Below are 7,428 nucleotides of genomic sequence, written 5' to 3' on the forward strand. Positions count from 1 at the left end.
ACAGAAAACATCAGGACTAAAGGTGAATAAACATTTTTAATTTTTGTCGACTAAAATCTTTTAAATTTTTTGAAGTTTCAACTAAAATATTTGCGTTTTTGTCAACTAAAACTGTGAAGGATAAAAAGGACTAAAATGTGACTGACACTAATAAACATGTTCGTCAGAATGAACACTGACGGTAGCTCAATTATGTTTCATATGAAAACAAGTTTCAGCTGGAAAATGAACCTGTAAAACAACGAACACTACAATGAACTGATGGCTGCTGTCTGCGCTGTAAAATCAAAATGAATATATTTGTCATGTGATGTGTTGGGCCTTCAGTGTCAGTTCTGACTCTGATTCTGGATCACCGTGATTGTTTTTATTATTTATTTATTTACTGACTTTATACAAACTGTCATGTTAATGTGTGTTCGATTAGCTGTTCACTGTCCCTTTAACATCACAGCTGCTAGTTAGCATGTTAGCTTAGCTGCAGTTCAAACCAGCATACAACACTAGAAATGCTAACCATGTTAATATAAAACATAAGTATTAGTTGATGTCACTCTGCAGCGGTGAGAGCTCACACATCATGTTCCACCACCAAATCTCATCGTTTGAACGCATTCCGAAAATCTGACATTTTTATGTATTTTCATATTTTCTGACGAAACTAATCAATATCCCGACAGCATATTTTAACAGATGGTAATTTTAGGTTATTCTGGTACTTTCGGCACACAAATAAAAGAACATTCATTTCTCATTCCTGCAAGATTTACACGTTTAATGTTGAAAGTCGTTGTCGCTATCACTCTGGTACACTGAACGCTTTCCGAACTACATTTAAAAATCCGACATTTCAATGTATTTCCATAATTTTTGACTCAGCTAATCAATAATCCGGCGGGACATCTGAACAGATTGTAACCTTTAGTTCATCTGTTACTTTCGGCACACAAGTAAAAGAACATATAGTTTTAATTCCGGTGAGATTTACCCGTTAAGTGTTGAAAGTCGTTCCCGCCATCAAATCTGATCGACTGAATGCTTTCCGAACTACATTTAAAAATCCGACATTTTTACGTACTTTCATATATTTTCACTCAATATACACACACAACACGAGCGAACATTGTAACAGGTGGTAGTCGAGGTTCTGCTGGTGCTTTCGGCACACAAATAAACCAACAATCAACTGTCATTCCGGTGGATTTACCCGTTAAACATTAGGCTAATCACAGCAGCCTCAAGTTACCGCCCAGTCACGTAGCATAATTACGATGTGGATAAAAATGATCGGTGAGACAGTGAAACATTCGGCTGAAAAGTCGCACCAACACGTAACTGAGCTGCAGTTTGTATGCGCCGAATTGAAAAGTGGTGCCTATTGATTTATAGCCGATAATCGTTAACGACCTACTCGTTCGCTCTGCTATCGATCAGCGATACATCACTGGAAATCGGGTTTTTTAAATGGCCGTTCGTAGCTAGCTGTTAGCAACAGTTGCTAACGTTACCGCAGCAGACAGACGGTCACTTCCCGGCTGCTGCAGTGCAGGCAGGCAGACAGACAGACAGACAGATGGACAGACAGACGGTGTTACCCGTCCTCCGGGCTCTTACCGGCTCCGGTACCGGCTCCGCTGTGGCTCTCGGCTGCCTCACGAAGAACCTCGCGGGCCCCGCCGTCTCTCCACCCGGACATTTGACCGTGAAAAGCGGACGCTCCGGTCTCCTCCGGTCTCCTCCGGTCTGAGGCAAGATGTCGGCGGATGGAGCGGACCGTCAGCTGACGGCAGTCCCGGCCGGGCCGCGTCCCGTTCAGATCCACCGGCCTCCTTCACCGGGACTCCTCCGGTCTGCACGGAGCTGCGCTTTAACTCAACGCGTCTGCCGTTAACTCTGTCGGTCTCAGTCTCACACCGACGGTTTACCGAGTGCTGCTCCGCCGCTCTGACCGACCACCGTCACCGAGGAGGCGGGAGAGCGGATTGGGACGCATCCCTTCCTCCTCCCTCCCTTCCTACCTTCCTCCTCCTCCTCCTCCTCCTCCTCCTGTGAGAGGAGACAGGAGGCTCTCCATATGAATCCTGATCAGTTACATCACACTGACCTGAGATCAGCACGAGACTCGCACACACCTCATCAGACACTATGTTTCCTCAGACCTCAGATCATTTCACATACAGCAGGTCTGATCCTAGTCCTACACCTGATCCTAGTCCTACACCTGATCCTAGTCCTACACCTGATCCTAGTCCTACACCTGATCCTGGTCCTACACCTGATCCTAGTCCTACACCTGATCCTAGTCCTACACCTGATCCTGGTCCTACACCTGATCCTAGTCCTACACCTGATCCTAGTCCTACACCTGATCCTGGTCCTACACCTGATCCCGCTCCTACACCTGATCCTAGTCCTACACCTGATCCTGGTCCTACACCTGATCCTGCTCCTACACCTGATCCTAGTCCTACACCTGATCCTGGTCCTACACCTGATCCCGCTCCTACACCTGATCCTAGTCCTACACCTGATCCTGGTCCTACACCTGATCCTAGTCCTACACCTGATCCCGCTCCTACACCTGATCCTAGTCCTACACCTGATCCTAGTCCTACACCTGATCCTGGTCCTACACCTGATCCTAGTCCTACACCTGATCCCGCTCCTACACCTGATCCTGGTCCTACACCTGATCCTAGTCCTACACCTGATCCTGGTCCTACACCTGATCCTAGTCCTACACCTGATCCTGGTCCTACACCTGATCCTAGTCCTACACCTGATCCTGCTCCTACACCTGATCCTGGTCCAGATCCTTCACCTTGCATCACTTACACCTTCACGGTGCACACGCCTACAGTCACGTGATTAACCACTTAGTACTCACATCCTGTCCTGCAGTAAAAGTACTCACACTACAGTGTAGAAATACTTCCTGTCAGAGTCCTGCTGAGAGCTGATCCTGATGAACACACCTGTGATCCTGCAGAGAGCTGATCCTGATCCTGATAAACACACCTGTGATCCTGCAGAGAGCTGATCCTGATCCTGATAAACACACCTGTGATCCTGCAGAGAGCTGATCCTGATAAACACACCTGTGATCCTGCAGAGAGCTGATCCTGATAAACACACCTGTGATCCTGCAGAGAGCTGATCCTGATCCTGATAAACACACCTGTGATCCTACAGAGAGCTGATCCTGATAAACACACCTGTGATCCTGCAGAGAGCTGATCCTGATAAACACACCTGTGATCCTGCAGAGAGCTGATCCTGATAAACACACCTGTGATCCTACAGAGAGCTGATCCTGATAAACACACCTGTGATCCTGCAGAGAGCTGATCCTGATCCTGATAAACACACCTGTGATCCTACAGAGAGCTGATCCTGATAAACACACCTGTGATCCTGCAGAGAGCTGATCCTGATAAACACACCTGTGATCCTGCAGAGAGCTGATCCTGATAAACACACCTGTGATCCTACAGAGAGCTGATCCTGATCCTGATAAACACACCTGTGATCCTGCAGAGAGCTGATCCTGATCCTGATAAACACACCTGTGATCCTACAGAGAGCTGATCCTGATAAACACACCTGTGATCCTACAGAGAGCTGATCCTGATCCTGATAAACACACCTGTGATCCTGCTGAGAGCTGATCCTGATCCTGATAAACACACCTGTGATCCTACAGAGAGCTGATCCTGATCCTGATAAACACACCTGTAATCCTACAGAGAGCTGATCCTGATCCTGATAAACACACCTGTGATCCTACAGAGAGCTGATCCTGATAAACACACCTGTGATCCTGCAGAGAACTGATCCTGATAAACACACCTGTGATCCTGCAGAGAGCTGATCCTGATCCTGATAAACACACCTGTGATCATACAGAGTGCTGATGATCCTGCAGAGAGCTGATCCTGATAAACACACCTGTGATCCTACAGAGAACTGATCCTGATAAACACACCTGTGATCCTGCAGAGAGCTGATCCTGATCCTGATAAACACACCTGTGATCCTACAGAGAGCTGATCCTGATAAACACACCTGTGATCCTGCAGAGAACTGATCCTAATAAACACACCTGTGATCCTGCAGAGAGCTGATCCTGATCCTGATAAACACACCTGTGATCCTACAGAGAGCTGATCCTGATAAACACACCTGTGATCCTGCAGAGAGCTGATCCTGATCCTGATAAACACACCTGTGATCCTGCAGAGAGCTGATCCTGATCCTGATAAACACACCTGTGATCCTACAGAGAGCTGATCCTGATAAACACACCTGTGACCCTGCAGAGTTGATCCTGATCCTGATAAACACACCTGTGATCCTACAGAGAGCTGATCCTGATGAACACACCTGTGATCCTGCAGAGAGCTGATCCTGATAAACACACCTGTGATCCTGCAGAGAGCTGATCCTGATCCTGATAAACACACCTGTGATCCTGCAGAGAGCTGATCCTGATCCTGATAAACACACCTGTGATCCTACAGAGAGCTGATCCTGATAAACACACCTGTGATCCTACAGAGAGCTGATCCTGATAAACACACCTGTGATCCTGCAGAGAACTGATCCTGATAAACACACCTGTGATCCTGCAGAGAGCTGATCCTGATCCTGATAAACACACCTGTGATCCTACAGAGAGCTGATCCTGATAAACACACCTGTGATCCTGCAGAGAGCTGATCCTGATCCTGATAAACACACCTGTGATCCTGCAGAGAGCTGATCCTGATCCTGATAAACACACCTGTGATCCTACAGAGAGCTGATCCTGATAAACACACCTGTGACCCTGCAGAGTTGATCCTGATCCTGATAAACACACCTGTGATCCTACAGAGAGCTGATCCTGATAAACACACCTGTGACCCTGCAGAGTTGATCCTGATCCTGATAAACACACCTGTGATCCTACAGAGAGCTGATCCTGATGAACACACCTGTGATCCTGCAGAGAGCTGATCCTGATAAACACACCTGTGATCCTGCAGAGAGCTGATCCTGATCCTGATAAACACACCTGTGATCCTGCAGAGAGCTGATCCTGATAAACACACCTGTGATCCTGCTGAGAGCTGATCCTGATAAACACACCTGTGACCCTGCAGAGTTGATCCTGATCCTGATAAACACACCTGTGATCCTACAGAGAGCTGATCCTGATGAACACACCTGTGATCCTACAGAGAGCTGATGATGATGAATGTCATGTTGTTGTACGTCAGTTTGGACCCCCACCATGTAACATTCACGTAAACCAAAGGATACGTGTTTGAGAAGACGTACTTCCGGTTGCCAGAAGGTGGCGCAATCACCATGACGCCTACTGTGCATGTAGTTGGCTTCAGGCCTTCAGTCTTATTAAACATGTGAAGTTCGGAGCAGATTGAACAAGGTACACCGAAATTACAACTTCCCGTTTAGTGGTGACACATGGAAATTTGACAGCTCGCCACGGTCACACGGTTCAATGAAAGCTCAAGCTTTCAGCAACTTTTGATGTCCATGGTCTTCAGATGGTACAGACCAAATTTGAAGTCAATCTGATTAAATCTGTAGGAGGAGTTCGTTAAAGTACGACCTCTGGAAATGGCCAAAAATGCACAAAAAATTCACAATAAATTAAAAATGGCCGACTTCCAGTTAGGTTTAGAGTACGGCTCAGTTTGACCTTTTTGTACGTCTTGGAACGTTCCATGTGTCGACCAAGTAGCATACCTGTAGCTGAAACCAGCTTCGGGGGCTGCTTCATAGAAATGTTGTAGGGGGTGCTACTGAACCCGAGAACGAGACCCCCAAAATATCAGATATTTCACCAGACGTTTTTTGTTTTTTTTTTCAGTTTGTTAAACCTCAAAAATGTAATTCATTTGGAGGAAGAATAAAAACCCCTTGGATTTCAACAGGGTCCTCGAACTGCACCCCCTTTGTGCTGAGGACCTAATTATATGACCACAGTATTAATACATATATACATAAATATGATGATTCCAATGAATAAAGAGGAGTAAAATAAATTATACATCTAAACACTGGGGAAAATTGCTGTCTGAAGTTCCCCTTGTTTCTGTCAGTCCTGCCGCAGGACCAGACCAAGTCCAGGACCAGGACCAGGACCAGGACCCAAACCAGGACATATGAGTGTGAAGGATTTCATATTCACTGAGGTTTGGTTTGAAAATACAACAGAAACAAAAAGTTTGTTGGACATTTTTTAATAGTGTTTGTTTAAAAAGCTGCAGAGTGAAGACAGATAAACAAAACAATCATAAATAAATAAATAAATAAATAACAATAATAAAGTGTAAACGAACTGAGCTGTTCAGCCATCATAGATCTTTATATTCATCTACACTGTTACATGCCTGCTCTGAGGAAGGAGGTTGGTGTGCACAGTATGGTTTAGGGGTCAGTCGCACCCACAGGGCTCACCTCTGGTCTGAAGTCGGTCTTAACTTGGCATTCTGAGTCTTGGTTACACCGGTGGCACCAACAGGTTTCACCTCTGGTCTGAAGTCGTAACTTGGCAGACTCGGTAGTCCAGTTAAAGGCCTACAAAGACCTTGAGATACTCAAAGTGTCTCACTCGGGGCAGTGACTCACTCCACAGTATCATGGCGTCAGATTTGGAGGTGCTGACCCTCATTCTTCCTGCTTCATACTACAAACCATCCCAGTATACACTGAAGGTCACACAGATGAAGCCAGCAGCAAAATCACAACACCCACTGAGAAAATGCATGTTTTTTCTGCCAAAAACACGGGCACAACTCTTGCTCAGTTATTCAAGGACTGGATGAACTGTAGCAGCAGCACACAAGACACCTTGAAGGACACTGTCATCAGCTGTCATAAGTCCACAAAACCCATCCAGACAGGATGGCGAACCCTCTAGTATCATTGCTAAGTTGGAATCCCTATTAGTTCATCTGAATCTGAGGTTCAAGATTCCAAAGTCAGTTTTCCAGCACCCTTACAGAAGCTGAGCAGAGTGATACCCTGGTAGTTAGCACACATCCTCCAGTCTCCTTTTTAAAGGAGGGACCACCACCCTAGTCTACATACACTGTCTCCATGTTCCTCTACAGAGGGTGTGTCAGCTGAGTTTATGAGTTCCTAAAAGTGCTCCTTCCATCGCTCAACAATATCCTCACTAAAGGGAAGCAGTTTTCTTTCTCTACTGAAAACAGCGAGGCCTTGCCTGAGCTGCACAACAGTTTGACATAAACTCTCTGAGGCCAAACCAAAGTCTGTCCGTGGCCTCCACAAAATTCTCCTGTACTTGACCTGGTTTCATAAAGCCCTACCTTCACTAAACCTTCTCTACTGCTTCAGGAGATTCCCAAGTTAACATCCTCCATCCCTAGTCATGCCCATATGTGGGTTCTTTGG

Source organism: Epinephelus fuscoguttatus, linkage group LG5 (genome assembly GCF_011397635.1).
Source record: "Epinephelus fuscoguttatus linkage group LG5, E.fuscoguttatus.final_Chr_v1".
NCBI lineage: Eukaryota > Metazoa > Chordata > Actinopteri > Perciformes > Serranidae > Epinephelus > Epinephelus fuscoguttatus.